The sequence below is a fragment of the Halichoerus grypus genome, chromosome 6 (assembly GCF_964656455.1).
Source record: "Halichoerus grypus chromosome 6, mHalGry1.hap1.1, whole genome shotgun sequence".
NCBI lineage: Eukaryota > Metazoa > Chordata > Mammalia > Carnivora > Phocidae > Halichoerus > Halichoerus grypus.
Genome location: NC_135717.1, coordinates 62,676,805 through 62,698,487, shown reverse-complemented (window position 1 = coordinate 62,698,487; position 21,683 = coordinate 62,676,805). Strand labels below are relative to the sequence as shown.

Sequence of the window (21,683 nt, the reverse complement as noted above, 5' to 3'; positions counted from 1 at the left end):
TTCTCTGAGTTAATTGGGTTGATTTCACCATCTCTCAGCCTTTTACTCATGCTGTCCTTTCTGTCCTTTTAGTTTCCCTTCCTCTTGCCTAATCCTACACTATTCAGACCTGGCTCATAGTCTCTCATTCTCCATGAAGCTCTCTCTGACTATTCTAATTCCCACTGACTTTACTCTCTTCACACTTGTCTCATCTAGTCTATGCAGAACAATTTAGTCCTTTATTTTACATTGGTTTTATTTTTTTCATGAGAGACAATTTTGTCTTTCTAAGTACACATTTATCTAAGGGGGAAAATATGGGATATGCATGGTACCTATCCTTGTATAAATTGAGAATATTTTAACTTAACAGTTTTTAGGATAAAATTAAGTACTTTATACCATATCAATAATTTCTGATTGAAAACATTGACATAATAAAGCTTTTATTCTAAATGTATTTTAAGCAATTGAATGTAAAATTGAAAGCATTTAATCTGACAGAGGAGAAGTGTTCAATCAAATGCTTGTTTTTCCCCCCTCACTGTGGAAAAACAGCTAAATTTGCCTTCCTTCATTTTGCAGCCAGTACTGAGATTACTTTACCAACTATAAAGCTCCGAGCACAGCTTTTCTTTTTTCTTTTTTTTTTTACCTTTCTTTTTTAAAGTTTGTTTGTTTGTGTATTTATTTATTTATGTAATTTCTACACCCATTGTGGGGCTTGAACTCATGAGTCCAAGGTCAAGAGTCGCATGTTCTTCCCACTGAGCCAGCCACGCGCCCCTGGGGACAGTTTTTTCTGATATGCCATACCACATAGCCTTAATGTATTCATCAGAGTACTTGCTAAAGCAGTGTAACACAGACAGTTGCTAAGAATATAAACATGAAATGATTTGGGAATGTTGATTTAGCAAGAGTCCATTATTTCCACGTCAGTGGCTTTACCTTGCCTCTGATGGTCATGTAAATATTTATTACTCAGTCCAGGAGGTACTATTTGCCCTGTAGTCCATGAGATTGTCCACTCAGTAGTATAGAGAGGCAGTAAGTTAAAATTATTATAAGTGGAAAAAAGTACTGTTAGCTAGTGGAATTGGTAAAAGTTTTTTGAAGTACTGAGGATGTATTCTGGGCCTCATGCTCCGCATTTGCTGCCACTTTCAGTGGTATGAAGAACGATTTCAGTATAACTTGTACAAGAGACCACTTTCATTGGCCTGCCATCTGCCTAAAATATCAAATATTATTAGAACATAACCTACAGCAACAATAATAATGCTAATTGCAGACAGAATTTGGTGTGTGCCACATACCCTTCTAAATAGTTCATGTATAGGGGCACCTGGGTGGCTCAGTTGTTAAGTGTCTGCCTTCGGCTCAGGTCATGATCCCAGGGTCCTGGGATCAAGTGCTGCATTGGGCTCTCTGCTCCGCAGGAAGCCTGCTTCTCCCTCTCCCACTCCCCCTGCTTGTGTCCCCTCTCTCGCTGTCTGTCTCTCTGAAATAAATACAATCTTTAAAAAATAAAAATAAAAATAAAATAGTTCATGTATATTTCCTAAATTAATCTTCCCAACATCCCAGTGTGGTAGATACTATTATTATTTTCATTTTACAGAAAGAAACTGAGACACAGAAATTTTAAGTAATTTGTTCCAGGTCACACAGCTAATACCCAGTGAGTTGGGATTCAGACCCCAGGCATTCTGGTTCCTACGAAGATAATGCCTCTCATACTATTCCATGAAATATCTAGTTGTCACTGAAAGCAACGTGTTAACTTTTATAATCACTGGAACAGCCATGGTCATTCACATATGTGAATATTTAAAACTATAATTGATGTGGTACTTAGAATACAAAAATAGAAATGTTTACCATAAGGTAATTTCCTATCTTTCCCCCTTTGACCAATATATAAATTTGTAGGTTTAGCTGATAAAATATAATTTAAAAACATTAAAAACGTGACATTTTAGTAACTAGAGAAGTCAGCAAACTTTTCTGTAAGAGGACTGTAAATACTTTATTTTATTTTAAGATTTTATTTATTTGAGAGAGAGAAGGAACAGTGGGGAAGGCAGAGGGGGAGAGAGAGAGAGAGAGAGAGAGAAGCAGAGTCCCTGTAAATATTTTAGGCTTCGTAGGCCATAGGTCTCTGTTGCAGCAGTTCAAATCTGCTGTAGCCATAAATCAGTACGTAGAGGAGAGTGTGGCTGTGTCCAGTAAAATTTTATTTACAAAAACAGCTGATGGTGGTTTTATACTAGATTGCCAGTAGTTAAAAGTATTTCTTTTTTTTCTTTTTTAGTTGCAAGAAGCACAAGATCGACATGCAGAGGCTGTAAGATGTATTGAGACGTCGAAAGATCACGTGCAAAAGTACAATTTAAAGCAGCACAGAAAATAACTTGAGTATTTAGAAAGCAGAGAAGCAGTGTAGGATGAGAAATATATCAGTTATGATAATAAGTACATCATTGTTAAGCTGGATAAAAATTTCAGCTTTGCGCTATTTGGAAATGCATAAATTTTGCATATTATCTTTAAATTTTGCACATTAACTATAAAACACAACCAGAAAAATGGCACAATTGCCAAATCTTCTACTTTTTAAATTTTTAAGAATTTATGTAAGACCGTCAGATGTTTGTTTAGAAATTATATGGTACTTTTAAAATTTATGTGTGGGAATAATTTTAAAATATTTATTTTAGGCTTGAAGTTGAAAATACCAAGTTAAGAGTTACAGTCAAAAAACAAGCGCGCACAATTGAACAACTTCAGGAAAATCTGTTAAGTACAAGTTCGGTAAGTCAGTCTCTTAATTTCTGTCCTACTGAAAAGGACATTTTTATTTCTCTAGTAGTAGTATATAAGACTATTTTGGATAATATGAAAATTCTCACTGATAAAAATGTTTATTGTCTTCATAATGTTGCTACTTGCTACTGGTAGTATAATTCCTCTTTATAGATGAAGTTGACTGAATTCGTAAATTAATAATTTTTATAGTAAGATTGTAATAAAAAAGATTGTGGTAGTCTAAGATAAGCAATATTTTATACATAGCACATTTTATTTAACTATCTGGCAATGGACAATTGAGTTTTTCCACCTTTTGGCTATTGTTAGTAATGCTGCTGTGAGTATTGGCATACAAACGTCTGAGTCCCTACTAATATTTTTCAGTATGTTTAAAAATTCCCAAAGTTTGAGTCATAATTTGATCTTGAATTCTGACTTTCTCTTGTAATCTAAACCTTTCAGTGAGATTTGAGAACGGATTACTTTCATGATAATTTGTTGTGATTTGTAATTATAAATTTGTAATTTGTTGTCTTCATCAAGAATGACTACTAGGTCATTATGCAAACATTTTTCTCAAAGGAATATATTTTTCTCTTTGTTGGATTTTGAAAAGGAAAAGAGATGCCAGTGAAACAGTGGAAATGACTGCTCAATCAGGGACTTACATAGTAACATAGTGCTCCTAGAATTCACTGCAAGTTCAGGAACTATTTTTTTTTTTCATTAATTTGAGTTAATCAGCCTTTCAGAGATTTAACAATCGAATCTCAGAAAAGATTAATGTGCAATCCAGGATTCCACTTACTGATATGTAGTGAAAACTATATAACTATTTACCAAGCAGAACCAGATTATCATGCCATTTATACCCTCCTTCATAGGAGAGGTTACCAATGATTTAAGATGAGAAGACTGCATTGTGAGTCCTAGGTTGGAACAATGAGGTAGATGCACCTACCACTAGTTTCTTTTAGTCACAAAAGCTGCATCCTTGCAAATTTCATTATACAGCTATACCTATCAGGGGAACTAGCACATTCTGTTGACTGGTCCTTTTTGTAGCCAAAGAAACATCGAAAATTATTTTTTTCCAAATTTCCTATAAATTAGTCACATTGTATTACTATACTTTTCATTGAGCAAGTAACGTGACAATATGTGAATGAGAATGCCAGGAGTTGTCCCCCTACGGTGTCATATAGAAATCTATTAAGGAAGGTATCAAATCTTGTAAAGTTTGTAAGAATAGCCGTAGGTATTCTGTAGATTCCACTGGAAATGAATTAGGGTTATGACATAAAATTATTAGCCACTTTAAGGTCTACCCTGTGAAACAAACACTTAGCTTTCAACCAACTCAGTCCATAGTCCTAACATCTCTAGAAGGATTTTATCTCATGAATCCCCAGGCCAGAGACTACCTGGGTTAAGAGATTTGATGGACATAGTTTTGAGGTGAAGAGTCTGGATTGGGAAGAAGAGATAGCTCTAGGCTGACTTAAGCTTCCAAACAATATAGTCAAGTATGTGTCTGAAAAGAACTTCAGAAGAAGACTTCCATAAGATCCAATCTCTATGGAATAGGAAATTATTCAAAAGAAAACAAAGGCAAACAATTGGTAGTCTGACCCTTGTGAGAAACATTTGCATCAGAAAAGAAAAGCAAGACAAAGCAAGACAGAGTATGGTGGTCAGCATCCTAAGGGTAAGGGTGCCCCCTGAGATGACAAAATAACAATACACTCAAAGTAATACCAAAAAGAGTCAACATAAAATGTACAAGATTAGCTGTCTAGGGGTACCCGGGTGGCTTAGTCAGTTAAGCGCCTGCTTTCGGCTCAGACCATGATTTCAGGGTCCTGAGATTGAGCCCTGCTCAGCTGGGAGTCTGCTTCTCCCTCTCCCTCTGCTCCTTCCCCTATTCATGCACTCTCTATTTCAAATAAATAAATTTTAAAAAAATTAAAAAAAATTAGCTGTCTATAAAGGTAATCCACATCAGGTAATGGTTTTTGAGTGTGTGGTTGAGAATATTGTCTATGAGGAACTAGAAGGAAGATCAAAAAGTAGAGATGACCTCAGTAAAGGGGTCAAGGCTGGAAATGTAGATTAGAGAATCTGGTTTTGAAGCCTTGAGATTTAACCAACTCTGAGAGGATTTGATAAGGGGAATAGCAAGGGTCAGGGACTAACCGCGGTTGCTGTCATTTAGAAATAAAATGGGATTAGAGAGCAGAAGGAGGGTATGGTCATTGTTTTCAGCTGTTGCTGAGAAGTAAAGCAGGATAAAGACTTTAAAAAAAAAGATCCTTGATGACCCTCAAAATTTTTTTAGTGGAATTCCAGGATTGAAACTCCGATTTTAGTGTAAAAGAAGAAACTAAGTGTTGGAAAGATGAATCTGTGGGTGAGATGACACATTAAAGAATGCTCAAGTCCAGTGAAAGGTGAGAAGCAGGAAGATAGAAAAAGCTGCAAGAGTTAAGCAAAAGTTTTTATGTAATATCGAGAAGACTTAAACTTTATTTAAAGAGAAAGGTAGTTAATAGAAAAGAAATTGAAACCTTGCAGAGATGCTTGCAATGCTTGTAGAGAATGAGAGTATCTCATTCTAAAGTCAGACGATCATCAAAACTGTAATGGGGACTGCATAGGAATTTTTCAGAGATTATCTTAAAAAGGTATGATCTCACAAAACCCAGAGTATCTTAAGCTATGGATGAAAATGTTTCTAGGGCATCTTTAGAAACTAAAATGTAAATATAACCTCTTTTTTAAATTTTTCATTAACACTTAGTATTAATATGGGTAAGAACCTCTGTATTCAACAAGTAAATTTTGGCAATTTAAATTCTAGAAAAAATGATGAAAATGTAAAATCAGTTTAAGCTGTTTTTAAGAAAGGTACTTATATTTGAAATTTGTATTTATTGGCATCAGGTTTATAAAACTATATTATATAAAACTTAAAATTATAAATTTTAAACTACATTATATAAATTTAAAACTATAAATTTATAAAATTTATAAAATGTAGTTTATGAGCCTTTCTGAACACGTTATTACTTATGAATTCATGAGAAATAATATTTTATGAGAGAAGAATGAGTATCTAGATTTTTAAATATAATTTCTTTAAAAATTTTTTCAAAGTCTAATGATAAGGGACAGATAAAGAAATTTATTGAGTTGAAACAGTCTCTGGAATGTAGTTTGGATCAAGAAATGAAGAAAAATGGTGAATTAGAAAAAGAGATTACTAGGTAAGACTGTAATATTTCAGATAATTTTTTTTCAGATAATTTTAACCATTAATTAACTGATTTAACTGTAATTTTACTTTATTAAAAACAAATACTTGCCAAAATATTACACTTACTCTTTAATGATTCCTTAAATAATAACAACAGTTCCTTTAACAATAACAACTGTAATTTTCATTGTCCATCTTGAACAGTTTCTGCAAGATATCTTTGTTCTTTGGTAATATTTCCTTTTAATAGTGTCCTTCCCTTCCAACAAGTATTTTAATATCTAAAAACCTGTGTCACTGTTTAATCATATCAAAAGTTATCTTGGTTTGGCTTATATTTTCTTTTTTTTAATATTATTTTTTTAATTTAAATTCGGTTAACCAACATAAAGTATATTATTTTCTAAGGTAGAGTTCAGTGATTCATCAGTCTTATATAACACCCAGTGCTAATTACATTAGGTGCCCTCCTTAATGTCCATCATCCAGTTTACCCATCCTTCTCTCCTCCTCCACTCCAGCAACCCTCAGTTTGTTTCCTATGATTAAGAGTCTCTTGAAATTTGTCTCCCACTCTAATTTCATCTTGTTTTATTTTCCCCTCCCTTTCCCTATGCTCCTCTGTTTTGTTTCTTAAATTCTACATATGAGTGAAATCAAATGATAATTATCTTTCTCTGACTGACTTATTTGGCATAATACCCTCTAGTTTCATCCACATCATTGCACGATTTCATTTTTTTTATTGGCTGAGTAATACTCCATTGTATATATCTACACATCTTCTTTATCCATTCATCTGTCAAGGGACATCAGGGCTCTTTCTACAGTTTGGCTATTGTGGACATTGCTGCTATAAACATTGGGGTGCAGGTGCCCCTTCAGATCACTACATTTGTATCTTTGGGGTAAATCCTTAGTAGTGCAGTTGCTGGGTCATTGGGTAGCTCTATTTTCAACTTTTTGAGGAACCTCCATACTGTTTTCCAGAGTGGCTGTCCCAGCTTGTATTCCCACGAGCAGTGTAAGAGGGTTCCCCGTTGTCTGCATCCCTGCCAACATCTGTTGTTTCCTGACTTGTTCATTTTAGCCATTCCAACAGGTGTGAGGTGATATCTCATTGTGGTTTTGATTTGTATTTATTTCCCTGATGCCAAGTGATGTTGGGCATTTTTTCAAGTGTCAGTTGACCATTTGAATGTCTTCTTTGGAGAAATGTCTGTTCACGTCTTCCACCCGTTTCTTGAATGGATTATTTGTTCTTTGGGTGTTGAGTTTGATAAGTTCTTTCTATATAGATTTTGCATACTAGCCCTTTATCTGATATGTCATTTGCAAATATCTTCTCCCATTCTGTGAGTCATCTTTTGGTTTTGTCGACTGCTTCCTTTGCTGTGCAAAAAGCTTTTTATCTTGATGAAGTCTTTGTTTCCCTTGCCTTTGGAGACGTGTCTAGCAAGAAGTTGCTGCGGCCCAGATCACAGAAGTTGCTGCCTGTGTTCTCCTCTAGGATTTTGATGGGTTCCTGTCTCACATTTAGGTCTTACATCCATTTTGAGTCCATTTTTGTGTATGGTGTAAGAAAATGGTCCAGTTTCATTCTTCTGCGTGTGGCTGTCCAATTTTCCCAACAGCATATTTTGAAGAGATGGTCTTTTTTCCATTGGCTGTTCTTTCCTGCTTTGTTGAAGATTAGTTGCCCACAGAGTTGAGGGTCCGTTTCTGGGTTCTCTGTTCTGTTTCATTGGCCGATGTGTCTGTTTTTGTGCCAATACCATACTGTCTTGATGATTACTGCTTTGTCATGGAGCTTGAGGTCCGCAATTGTGATGCCACCAGCTTTGGTTTTCTTTTTCAACATTCCTTTGGCTATTCGGGGTCTTTTCTGGTTCCGTACAAATTTTAGGATGATTTGTTCCAGCTCTGTGAAACAAGTTGATGGTATTTTGAAAGAGATTGCATTGAATGTACAGATTGCTCTGGGTAGCGGTAGCATAGATATTTTAACAAATTTGTTCTTCCAATCCATGAACATGGAGTGTTTTTCCATTTCTTTGTGTCTTCCTCAGTTTCTCTCATGAGTGTTCTATAGTTTTTAGAGTACAGATCCTTTGCTTCTTTGGTTAGGTTTATTCCTAGGTATCTTACGGTTTTTGGTGCTATTGTAAATGGGTTCGACTCCTTAATTTCTCTTTCTTCTGTCTCATTGTTAGTGTATGGAAATGCAACTGATTTCCGTGCATTGATTTTATATCCTGCCACTTTGCTGAATTCCTGTATGAGTTCTAACAATTTTGGGGTGGAGTCTTTTGGGTTTTCCACAGAGTATTACGTCACCTGCGAAGAGTGAGGGTTTGACTTCTTTGCCGATTCCGGTGCGTTTTATTTCTTTTCATTGTCTGATTGCTGAGGCTAGGACTTCTAGTACTATGTTGGACAACAGTGGTGAGAGTGGACATCCCTGCCGTGTTCCTGACCTTAGGGATAAAGCTTACAGTTTCTCCCCATTGAGAATGATATTTGCCGTGGGCTTTTCATACATGGCTTTTATGGTATTGAGGTATGTGCCCTCTATCCCTGCACCATGAAGAGTTTTAATCAAGAAAGCATGCTGTACTTTGTCAAATGCTTTTTCTGCATCCATTGAGGAGATCATACGGTTCTTGTCCATTCTTTCATTAATGTAGCATTTCACGTTGATTGATTTGCGGTTGTTGAACCACCTTTGCAGCCCAGGAATAAGTCCCCCTTGGTTGTGGTGAATAATCCTCTTAATGTACTGTTGGCTCCTATTGGCGAGTATCTTGATGAGAATTTTTGCATCCGTGTTCATCAGGGATATTGGTCTGTAATTCCCCTTTTTGGTGGGGTCTTTGTCTGGTTTTGGGATAAAGGTAATGCTGGCCTCATAGAAAGAGTTTGGAAGTTTTCCTTCCATTTCTATTTTTTGAAACAGCTTCAGAGGAATAGGCATTAATTCCTCTTTAAGTGTTTGTTAGAACTCCCCAGGGAAGCCATCCGGCCCTGGAGTTTTGTTTGTTGCGAGATTTTTGATTACTGCTTCAATTTCCTTGCTGGTTGTGGGTCTGTTCGGGTTTTCTGTTTCTTCCTGTTTCAGTTTGGTAGTTTCTACGTCTCTAGGAATGCATCCATTTCTTCCAGATTGCCTAGTTGGTTGGCATATACTCGTTCCTAATATGTTCTTAAAATTGTTTGTATTTCCTTTGTGTTGGTTGTGATCGCTCCTCTTTCATTCATGCTTTTATTTATTTGGATCCTTTCTCTTTTCTTTTTGCTAAGTGTGGCCAGGGGTTTATCGATCCCATTAATTCTTTCAAAGAGCCAGCTCCTAGTTTTGTTGCTGTGTTCTACTGTTCTTTTGGTTTCTATTTCATTGATTTCTGCTCTGATGGTTATTAATTCTCTTCTCCTGCTGGGTTTCGGCTTTATTTGCTGTTCTTTCTCCAGCTCCTTTAGGTGTAAGGTTAGGTTGTGTATTTAGGACCTTTCTTGTTTCTGGAGAAAGGCTGTTGTTGCTCTATACTTCCCTCCCCGGACTGCCTTTGCTGCATCCCAAAGGTTTTGAACAGTTGTGTTTTCATTTTCCTTTGTTCCCATGAATTCTTTAATTCTTCTTTAATTTCCTGGTTGACCTATTCATTCTTTAATAGGATGCTCTTTAACTTCCATGTATTTGAGTTCTTTCCAAATTTCCTCTTGTGATTGAGTTCAAGTTTCAAGGCATTGTGGTCTGAAACTCTGCAGGGAATGATCCCATACTTTTGGTACCGGTTGAGACCTGATTTGTGACCCAGTATGTGATCTCTTCTGGAGAAAGTTCCATGTGTGCTCCAGAAGAATGTGTATTCTGTGGCTTTAGGCTCAAATGCTCTGAATATATCTGTGAAGTCCATCTGGTCCAGTGTCGAACTCGGAGAGTCGTGGACCTGGGGCGGCGAAGGAACTGAGGAAAAGAGACGACAGTAGAGCGAGGCACAGGGGACCCCAAGCAATCAGCCCAAGGTCCTGAGGTTTATTTTCCATAATCTTATATACCTTCTACAGTGATATAGATCTATAATGATTTACAGCAGGGGCTTCGTAAGGCACATTCTTCCATGTACATAGGATTAGTCCAGCGTGTATGATAAGAATCTTTAAAGCAGGACAAGGGAACAAAGAGGGGAGTGCACAGTGTGCTATTTACAGGACAAGGGAACAAAGAGGGGAGTGCGCAGTGTGCTATTTACTGGGCAAGGGAACCAAGAGGGGAGTACACAGTGTGCTGTTTACAGGTGGCTTCCTATCTACAAAACATCTTCTGCTGCGTACTTTGGAACAGACCACACACGTCCCAAGGGCATTTCACTCTGATCCTTTCGGCTTATTTTTAACCCAGCAAATCGGGTTTTCAAAGGTCTCGGAGTCTGAATGAACATGCGCCAGTTGTTGTTGTGGCATTCTGTTTCCCACAGTCCAGTGTGTCATTCACTGATGTTATTGTATCATCATCAATATGTTTCTTTAATTTTGTTATTAATTGGTTTATGTCATTGGCTGCTCCCATGTTAGGGGCACAAATATTTTATTTACAATTGTTAGATCTTCTTGTTGGATAGACCCCTTTCATTCATTATGATAGTGTCCTTCCTCATCTCTTATTACAGTCTTTGGTTTAAAATCTAATTTGTCTGATATAAGGATTGCTACCCCAGCTTTCTTTTGATGTCCATTAGCATGATAAATGGTTTTCCATTCCCTCACTTTCAATCTGGAGGTGTCCTTGGGTCTAAAATGAGTCTCTTGCAGACAGCATATCAATGGGTCTTACTTTTTTATCCAATCTGATTCCCTGCATCTTTTGATTGGGGCATTTGGCCCATTTACATTCAGAGTAACTATTGAAAGATATGACTTTAGTGCCATTGTATTACCTGTAACATCACTGTTTCTGTATATTGTCTCTGTTCCTTTCTTGTCTGTGTTACTTTGGAGCTCTCTCTTTGTGTAAAGGATCCCCTTTAATATTTCTCGCAGGGCTGGTTTAGTGATCACAAATGTTTTAGTTTCTGTTTGTCCTGGAAACTCTTCATCTCTCCTTCAATTTTGAATGACAACCTTGCTGGATAAATAAAGTATTCTTGGCTGCATATTTTTCTCGTTTAGCACCCTGAAATATATCATCCCAGTCCTTTCTGGCCTGCCAGGTCTCTATGGTTAGGTCTGCTGCCAGTCTAATGTTTCTACCCTTGTCGGTTAAGGACCTCTTGTGCCGAGCTGCTTTCAGGATTTTCTCTTTGTCTCTGAAATTTGCAGGCTTCACTACTATATGTCGAGGTGTTGACCTGTTTTTATTGATGTTGAAGGGGGTTCTCTCTGCCTTCTGCATTTGAATGCCTGTTTCCTTCCCCAGATTAGGGAGGTTCTCCGCTATAATCTCTCAAATATGCCTTCTGCCACCCCCCCTTCCTCTTCTTCTGGGATCCCAATTATTCTACTATTGTTTCGCTTTATGGTATCACTTATCTCTTGAAATCTCACCTCGTGATCCAGTGGTTTATCTCTCTTTTTCCCCAGCTTCTTTATTCTCCGTCATTTTGTCTTGTATATCACTACTTCTCCTTTCTGCCTCATTTATCCTAGCAGTTAGAGCCTCTGTTTTTTTTAGAGCCTCTATATTTGATTGCATCTCATTAATAGCCTTTTTGATATCGACTTGATTAGATTTTAATTCTTTTATTTCTTCAGAAAGGGATTCTCTAGTGTCTTCTATACTTTTTTCAAGCCGAGCTAGTATCTTTATCATCATTATTTTGAACTCTAGTTCTGACCTCTTATATCCATACTGATTAGGTCCTTGGCAGTCATTACTGCCTCTAGTTCTCTTATTTGAGCTGAGTTTTTCCGTCTTGTCATACTGTCCAGAAAATAGCTGAATGAGCGAACAAAATACTAAAAGAGCAACAACAACCCCAGTGAAATATACACTAAACAAATTAGAAGAGACCCAGAACCAAAAAAAAAAAAAGAAAAAGAAAAAAGAATATAATCAGGTGAACAGAACGGAGTAATACACTTGTGGGGTTTTTTGTTTGTTTGTTTAAAGTTTTAAAATTCTAGTTAGTTAACATATTGGTTTCAGGAGTAGAATTTAGTGATTCATCACTTACATACAACACCCAGTGCTCATCACAACAAGTACATCATTCATCTAGCCCACCCCCCATCCACCTCCACTACAGCAACACTTAGTTTTTTTCTCTATAGTTAACAGTCTTTTATGGTTTGCCTCCCTTTCTCTTCTTTTTTTCCCCCTTTCCCATGTGTTCATCTGTTTTGTTTCTTAAATACCACATATGAGTAAAATCATATGGTATTTGTTTTTCTCTGACTGACTTGTTTGGCTTAGCATAATACACTTGATGAGTTCCATCAATCTTGTGGCTTTGATTTGCATTTTTCTTAAAGCTAATGATGTTGAGGGGCACCTGGATGGCTCAATTAGTTAAGCGTCTGCCTTCGGCTCAGGTCATGACCCCAGGGTCCAGGGATTGAGCCCCACATCTGGCTCCCTGCTCAGCGGGTCGCCTGCTTCTCCCTCTCCCTCTGCAGCTCCCCCTGCTTGTGCTCTCTCTCTCTCTCTCTCTGTCAAATAAACAAATAAAACGTTAGAAAAAAAACTAAACAAAAACTAATGATGTTGAGTACCTCATCTTTTTATGTGGTTATTATCCATTTCTATATCTTCCTTAAAGAATGAATCAATTCTTTTGACCATTTCTTTATTGGATTGTCTTTTCATTATTGTAAGAGTTATTTATGTATATCTTAAATACAAATCCCTTATCAGATATAGGCTTTTCAAATATTTTCTCTTATTCAGTAGCTTGCCTTTTCACTTTCTTGATGGTGACATTTGAAGCAAAGAAGTTTTTGATTTTGATGAAATATACTTAATCTGTTTTTTCTTTTGGTGTCCTAAGAAACCATTGCCAAATCCAGTCACAAATGATATGTTTTTTTTTCTAAGAGTTTTATAATTTTAGCTCTTATATTTGGAGTTAATTTTGTATATATGCTATGAGGTAAAGGTCTAATTTTATTACTTTGTCCCACTACCATTTGTTAAAAAGACTATTCTTATTCCATTTAATTGACACCCTTGTTGAAAATCAATTCACCATAATGTGACAGTTTATTTTTAGATTGTCAGTTCTAATACATTTATCTATATGTCTATCCTTATATCACTGCCCAATCAAAGTTTATGAGAATTCTTCCCTAGTCGTCTTGCAAATTTACCACTCACTTATGTACTAATAAAAGTGTAGTAGAACTTAACTTTACTCCTGTAGAAATTTTTGGCTTCTTGAAGGAGGCTTTTACCAGCTTATGCCTTGCTGACTCCATGATATGATGAGAAGTCAGACTCAAAAAGATAGAGTCCTGTTTCTTTTCTCCACTCATATCTTGAGTCTCTCACTCAGTGCCTCCCACATCCGTTTCCATCAAATCTTGGTCATAGGATCTGCTGTCTACTAGTTACTTCATTATGTTTTATTAACTTATTATAAAGCATAGACTCATCCATAAATTTCACCATCCAGGAAGGAAAAGATGAACTCTGGGCTGTCAGCTTTCCTGTTTTGAAATCTTGGTAATCCATCATCTTGTAACTCACAATTAGATACTATTTTGACCTGGTTCTTCTTTATAACACAGGTGCTGATCCTGTTCTTGGCACAGATCCTACATTCTCAGAAAATGCAGTTGTCTGTATCCATCTTCTTTTACTTTAAATAGAAAAATACGTTCTTTAATAGCTCAATAAATAATTAATGGAATAAATATTTCATTACATTATTTCAAGAATACAGCTGTAAAATATCAGGTAGTATTTAATTGAGCTATCAGAGACAAATGTAGGTTAGCAATTTGAATTCCATAAATTTTCAAAACCAGTTTGTATGATATGGGAAAGCATTGTGATACAACATAAAGATGAGATGGTCTTACTTACCTCCCCACATAAACAAGCTTGGAGTAAGATAAAGGAGGAATTATATTTAATTAATTATTTTTTTAAAGATTTTATTTATTTATTTGACAGAGAGAGACACAGCGAGAGAGGGAACACAAGCAGGGGGAGTGGGAGAGGGAGAAGAAGGCTTCCTGCCTAGCAGTGCGCCTGATGTGGGCTCCATCCCAGGACCCTGGGATCATGACCTGAGCCAAAGGCAGATGTTTAACGACAGAGCCACCCAGGCGCCACGTATATTTAATTTAAATAGTGCCAATGGACAGTACATTTGGTTTGCTACTGAAAAGATTAAAAATGATTCCATAATGTTCTCTTTATTTCCTCACTGATGAAAGGAGAATGAAGATTGAGTATTAGATTGATTAAAAAATACTCAAAGCTGGCTATTTCTTTTAGAATTTCAGTTAATGGAGATCAGGTAAAAGGTCCAATTTTGGTTATTAAACTATTCCTAGTTTTCCAGCTGTTATACTTCAAATCATATTGTCTTTCTGCTTGCCGGTCTTTCTTCTCCCCTAACTTGAGAGGAAAATCTATAGAGGCATTCCTGCCTAGTTGTAATAATTTGTAATTGAAGCGTATCTTAGAGAAATGTCTTAAGAGAAAGGAAGATGGTAGCAGAGTAAGAGGAGCCTAGGTTCACCTAATACCTGAAGACTGACAGAACAAACTCCACAACTAAAGAGAGGGAAGAGGACACATCGAAGAAGGTAGAAGTACAGAGATGTGGTTTAGGAGAGAAAACAGATCGTGGCTGTTATAGAGAGGAGGGATTCGTGGTCATAGAGAAGGGCAGGAGAGGAGTACATGGAAATGCACAAAGAGAACATTTCTTCATACCCACTGGCTTGGAAGATGAGAGGGGCTGAATTTCATGAGTTCTTACAACTAGGGGAGCTTAAAGCCTGGAGTTCTAAAGGTCGTCAGGCTTAGCTGGGATAGAGCCTGTAGGGCACTGTGCTGCTCTTGGAGAGAAGGCAGGTAAACAACCCGGGAGCATACAGCATGGAAACAGTGATCTGAACAGTGCCTGGGGCATACAGTGGGGAGATTACTCGCTCTTCTCAGAGCACGTCCCTGAGAGGCAGTGTTCATGGAGATACTTCTCTAGGAACAAAGGAACCAGCTGGTGCCATTTCCCTCCACTGCCCCTCAGCACCAACACAGAGCCTCCTGTGGGAAGCAGTGCAGCTCTGACACTGGCTGTCTAATTTGCTTATATCAAACCATCCCCTTCCACTCCAGTGGAACTGCCCTGATCAATCATTCTTGCCTCAGTTCCAGCACAGCAGGCCTTCCCCCCCGCCCCCAGAAAACCCCTGCCCACACCACGTCTCCTGAACAGATTCAGGAGGGTCTCAGTTCCAGTGGAGGTGGTGACAGGTCTCATTTCACAAGCACACCAGAGCACACCGAATTTAAAAGTTGCTACATTCCAGCCAGGTACCAAACACTGCCCACAGCAGGTGGGGAGAGCCTCTGCAGATGACTGGCCTAAAGGATAGAACAGCCAGAACACAACAGCAGAGTGCATGCAGCACACACTGCAGAAACTACACTAAGTGCCAGACCCTGGGCCTACATGAGGTCTTTTTCATAAGTCCATTACTTTCAGGAGCAGGTGACATAACTGGCTTTTCTAACACAGAGAAGCTGGTAGAGACATAAACAAAATGAGAAAACAGGAATTTATCTGAAATGAAAGAACAGGATAAGGCCATGGGACCAGAGATTTAAGAGAGGCAGATATAAATATCATGCCTGATGGAGGATTTAAAGCAGTGATCATAAGGATACTCACTGGACTTGAGAAAAGAATGGGAGACATCAGTGAGACCCTTACAACAGAGATAAAAGAATTAAAAAAAAGAATCAGAGATGAAGAGTGCAATAAATGAGATTAGAAATATACCTGATGCAATGAACAGCAGGCTGGAAGAAGCAGAAGAACAAATTAATGACCTAGAAGACAAAGTAATGGAAAGCAATAAAGCTGAAGAAGGGAGAGAAAGAAGAATTATGCAAAATGAGACAAGACCTCAGGAACTCAGTGAATCCATCAAAAGTAATAACATTTGGGGGCGCCTGGGTGGCTCAGTCGTTAAGCGTCTGCCTTTGGCTCGGGTCGTGATCCCAGGGTCCTGGGATTGAGCCCCGCATCGGGCTCCCCGCTCCACGGGAAGCCTGCTTCTCCCTCTCCCACTCCCCCTGCTTGTGTTCCCTCTCTCGCTCTCTCTCTGTCAAATAAATAAATAAAATCTTAAAAAAAAAAAAAAAGTAATAACATTGGTAGTGTAGGAGTCCCAGTAGAAGAGAGAGAAAAGGGGTAAGAAAATTTATTTCAAGAAATAATAACAGAAAACTTCCCTAGTCTGGGGAAAGCAACAGACATCAAGCTCTAGGAGGCACAGAAAACTCCCATCAAAATCAACAAAAGCAGGCCAACACCAAGATACATTATAATTAAATTTGCAAAATATACTGATAAAGAAAACATCTTAAAAGCAGGAAAACAAGTCAGTAACTTCCAGGGGAAACCCCTTAAGGCTATCAGGAATATTTTCAACAGAAACTTTGCAAGCCAGAAGGGAGTGGCATGATATATTCAAGATGGTGAATGGGAAAAATCTGTAACCAAGAATACTCTATCCAGCAAGCCTATTACTCCAAATAGAAGGAGAGATAGAGTTTCCCAGACAAAAATTAAAGGAGTTTGTGACCACTAAACTAGCCCTGCAAGAAACATTTTTTAAAGGGGACTCTTTGAGTGGAAAAGAGAGACCAAAAGTGACAGTATAAAGGCAAGAAACACAAAAGTAACAAAAATGAACATTTATGTAAAAAATAATTTAAGGAACTCAGAAACAAAGGATATAAAATATACCTTATCTAAAGCATGGGGAGAAGAAGAGAAAAGAATTGGTTCAAACTTAAATGACCAGCAACTTAATATAGACTGCTATATGCAGAAGAGGTTATATACAAATTATATATCAAAAACCACCAATAGGGGTGCCTGGGTGGCTTAGTTGGTTAAGCATCTGACTCTTGATTTCAGCTCAAGTCATGATCTCAGGGTTGTGAGATTGACCCCTGCGTTGGGCTCCGTGCTGGGCATGGCATCTGCTTAAGATTCACTTTCCCTCTCCCTGCCCCGCTCGTGTTTTCTCTAAAAAGAAAAGAAAACCAAAAACAAAACCACTAATAAACATGCAAAGAGAAAGAATCCAAATATATCACTAAAGAAAATCAGCAAAGCATCAAAGACACAAAAAAGGATCAGACAAAAATCTCCAGAAACAACCACCTCCTTATTGATAAGGAGGTTGATAAACAACCACCTACATATTGATAGATATGTATCTATCTATCTATAGATATCTATCAATAATTACTTCGGATATAAATGGGCTAAATGCTCCAATCAAAAGACATAGGATGTATATGCTGCCTACAAGAGACTCATTTTTGACATAAGGATACCTGCAGATTGAAAGTGAGGGGATGGAGAAACATGTATCATGCAAATGGACATCAAAAGAAAGCCAGAATAGCAATAACTTATATTGGACAAAATAGAGTTTAAAACAAAGACTGTAACAAACGACAAGGGCACTATATCATAATAAAGAGGACAATATGACAGGAAGAAGATCAAGTGTAAATATTTATGCACCCAACATGGGATCACCCAAATACATAAAACAATTAATGACAAACATAAAAGAACTAATTGATAATAATACAGTAATACTACGGTACTTTATTTTATATATATATATATATATATATATATAATATATAATATATAATGGAAACAGTGATCTGAACAGTGCCTGGGGCATACAGTGGGGAGATTACTCGCTCTTCTCAGATCATGTCCCTGAGAGGCAGTGTATATATATGTATATATGTATATGTATATATATATAGTTTTTTTTAATGGAATAAGTTGCTTTTATTCCTAATAGTAAAAGTATCCATGAACACAATGTACAGTTTGGATATTTTAGGAAGGAATAGAAATAATCAATAGTTGGGAACTTTACATCAATGGACAGATCAACTAACAGAAAGTCAACAAGGAAACAATGTCTTTATATGACACACTGGATTAGATGGACTAAAGAGATATATTCAAAATATTCCACCCTTAAACAGCAGAATACACATTCTGAAACATTCTCTAGAATATATCACATATTAGGCCACAAAACAGGCCTTAATAAATACAAAAAAGATTGAAGTCATACCATGCACCTTTTCTGACCACAATAATATAAAACTAGAAGTCAGCCACAAGAAACAATCTGAAAGACCACAAATACATGTTGGTTAAGTAACATTCTACTAAACAATGAATGGACCAACCAGGAAATAAAAGAAGAAATTTAAAAATACATGGAAACAAATGAAAATGAAACACATTCGCCAGAACTTTTGAGATACAGCAAAAGTGGTCCTAAGAGGGAAGTATATAGCAATACAGGCCTAGCTCGAGAAGCAAGAAAAATCTCAAACTACCTTACACCTAAAGAAGCTAGAAAAAGAATAATAAATGAAGCCTAGAGTCAGCAGAAGGAAGGAAATAGTAAAAATTAGAGCAGAAATAGGGACACCAAGGTGGCTCGGTTAAGCAGCTAACTCTTGATTTCAGCTCAGGTCATGATCTCAAGGTCCTGGGATTGAGCACTGCTTCAGGCTCCATGCTCAGTGGGGAGTCTACTTGAGGATTCCCTCACTCCTTCTCCATTTGCCCCTTTCCCCACTCTCTCTCTCTCTCAAATAAACAAATCCTTTAAAAAAATAGAGCAGAAATAAATAGTATAGAAACTTAAAAAAGATAAAACTAGAAGAGATCAATGAAACCAGTTGCTGGTTCTTTGGAAAAATTAATAAAACTGACAAGGCTCTAGCCAGAGTTACAGAAAGAAAAGAGAAAGGACCCAAATAAATAAAATCACAAATGAGAGAGGAGAAATAACAACACCACAGAAACGCAAACTGTTATGAGAGAATATTATGAAAAAGTATATGCCAACAAATAGACAATCTAGAAGAAATGGATAAATTCCTAGAAACATATAAATTACCAAAACTGAAACAGGAGGAAATAGAAAATTTGAACAGACTGATAACCAGCAAAGAAATTGAATCAGTAATCAAAGAATTCTGAACAAACCCAAGTCCAGGACCAGATGGCTTCAGAGGCCAATTCTACCAAGCATTTAAAGGAAGACTCAGTACCTATTCTTCTCAAACTGTTCCAAAAAAACAGAAGAGGAAGGAAAACTTCCAAATTCATTTTATGCGGCCAGTATTACCCTGATACCAAAACCAGATAAAGACACCACAAAGAGAACTACAGGCCAGTATCTCTGGTGAACCTAGATGCAAAAATCCTCAACAAAATACTAGCAAACTGAATCCAACAATACATTAAAAAAACCATCACCATGATCAAATGGGATTTATTCCTGGGTTGTGGGGGTGGTTCAGTATCTGCAAATCAATCAATGTGATACACCACATTAATAAAAGAAAGGAGAAGAATCATCTGATTGTTTCAATAGATGCAGAAAAAGCATTTGATGAAATACAACGTCCATTCATGATAAAAACCCTCAACAAAGTAGGTTTAGAAGGAACATACTGCAACATAGGGTAAAGGTCATATATAAAAAATGCATAGGTAATGTCATCCTAAATGGGGGGAAATGGAGAGAAAAACTACTTAGATCTTGCTTCTAGTTATGTGCTGCTTCTCATTAGCAGTGTTTGTCATTAATAAATTAATCTTGACATTTATCACTTCCCACTTTAATGGAGACCAATTTCTACTATATAAGTTATGTATCTTATTAACTCTTTTTATCACCCATTTATGTTTATCTTTTTTTGTTTTTTTCTTAACAAACTCCCCAAAGTTTAGTGGCTTAAATAAATAACATTTATTTTGTTCACAAATCTGTTAGGAAAAGTGTGGCCAGGACAGCTTCTTTCTGTTCCCCTAGCTTCAGGTGGGGCAGCTGAAAGGTTTGGGGATGGAAGTGTTTGAAGGTTTGTTCAATCACTTCTGGTGTTGTTGATGCTGGCTGTTGACTAGGACTATAGCTAAGGCAGGCAGCTGAAACACCTAGACTCTCTTTGTGGCCTGAGCTTCCTCACAAGTTGGAGGGTGAAATTCCAAGTAAGCAGCCTGAGATAGAGAGCAAGGCAGAAGCCCTATTACCTTTGTAACCTAGCCTTGGAATACACACAGCATCACATTCACCATATTCTGTTTGTTAGGAGATAAGTCACTAAGATTGGCCCACGGTCTTTTTATTTATTTATTTTTAATAGAATGAATATTTAAAAACCTATGGACACATTTAAAAACCAGCATATTTTTGTATTCCTCCAACATGAAAAATACACTCACCTCCTCCCACAAATCTCAATTATCATGGCATTAGGTTCAGGCTTGAATCCAAGATCTTACCATTTTAATCAGGTGCAGTGGGGATAAGGTGTCTGAAGTATAGTCCCTTGAGTTCAAGCCCTCTCAATATGAAGACTTGAGAATTAAAGTGACAGTTCTCTACCACTCAAAATGCAGGATGCTGGTAACCTGCTAAGGACTCTCCCATTCAGAAAGAAGATGGGAAGCACGCTAGTCCATAGCAGTTTTGAAATACAGCCTGGAGCATGCTGTCAGTTCTTTACCTAGGACTTAGTCCTAACCATGGGAATACTTCTCCATGGCTCTTTGCTTTACTCTTTGAGCTCTTGGTTCTGTCCTTTTCATAAGGAATGACCTGTGTTTTTAGCTGTTTTTTCAGCCTGCTTCCTCCCTGTGGGACTTCTAAGACCCAAAGGCCTATTTTCAGCTTGTACTATCTTGGTCTCTTTTAGTCCAAGCTCGCAAACAGTGTTTTTGCTTCTCTAATTCTCTTCACTTTTTTTTTTTTTGAAGATTTTATTTATTTGACAGAGAGATAGAGAGCACAAGTAGGCAGAGAGGCAGGCAGAGGGAGAGGGAGAAGCAGGCTCCCTGCCAAGCAGGGAGCCCGATGCAGGACTCAATCCCAGGACCCTGGGACCATGACCTGAGCTGAAGACAGCCGCTTAACCGACTGAGCCATCCAGGTGCCCCTATAATTCTGTTCACTTTTTGAGTTTTCTGTGAATATTATTGGAGTTCATGCCATTAGAAAAGCCATTTTCTGGGTCTTTTTGAGATAAGCTTTTCACCTCAGGTTTCCTGTGAACCTTATTTTGACAATGCCTTTAAAATTCTTATACTCTTAAGATCCTTAAAGAAATTGGAGGCACGCCTTAAATCCTTCCAAGGTCTTAATAAAGGGTTTCATAGTCTTGGCTTCATCCATAGACCATGTTTTCCTCGATTTGCTCTTAACCCAGAAGCCATTTATTTTAGCATTATTTGACAGTTCAGCATGTGGAGAGGCTGTAAATGAGAAACAGATAATTTGAACCCAGTAAATCCCGGTTCCTTCATATTGAATAGTCTTTCTTTAGCTTATCTCCCCTATCAGTTTCCTTTCAAGTGGTTTGTGGCATGAGTTTCTTTCCCTCTAGTGTCCT

At 37.4% G+C, this 21,683-nt stretch overlaps 1 protein-coding gene and 1 pseudogene across 14 annotated transcripts in view; both read left to right on the top strand.

Moving 5' to 3' along the window:
- Nucleotides 1–21,683, top strand: part of LOC118555525 (ankyrin repeat domain-containing protein 26-like) — a 511,611-nt gene that overhangs the window by 11,432 nt on the left and 478,496 nt on the right. The gene's annotated exons all lie outside the window — the stretch shown is intronic.
- Nucleotides 1–21,683, top strand: part of LOC118542634 (ankyrin repeat domain-containing protein 26-like) — a 129,662-nt pseudogene that overhangs the window by 87,382 nt on the left and 20,597 nt on the right. Inside the window, exons 10-11 of the transcript XR_013448623.1 lie at nt 2,300–2,370; nt 2,706–2,799. The product of XR_013448623.1 is annotated as an ankyrin repeat domain-containing protein 26-like (transcript). The remainder of the gene's footprint in view (nt 1–2,299; nt 2,371–2,705; nt 2,800–21,683) is intronic.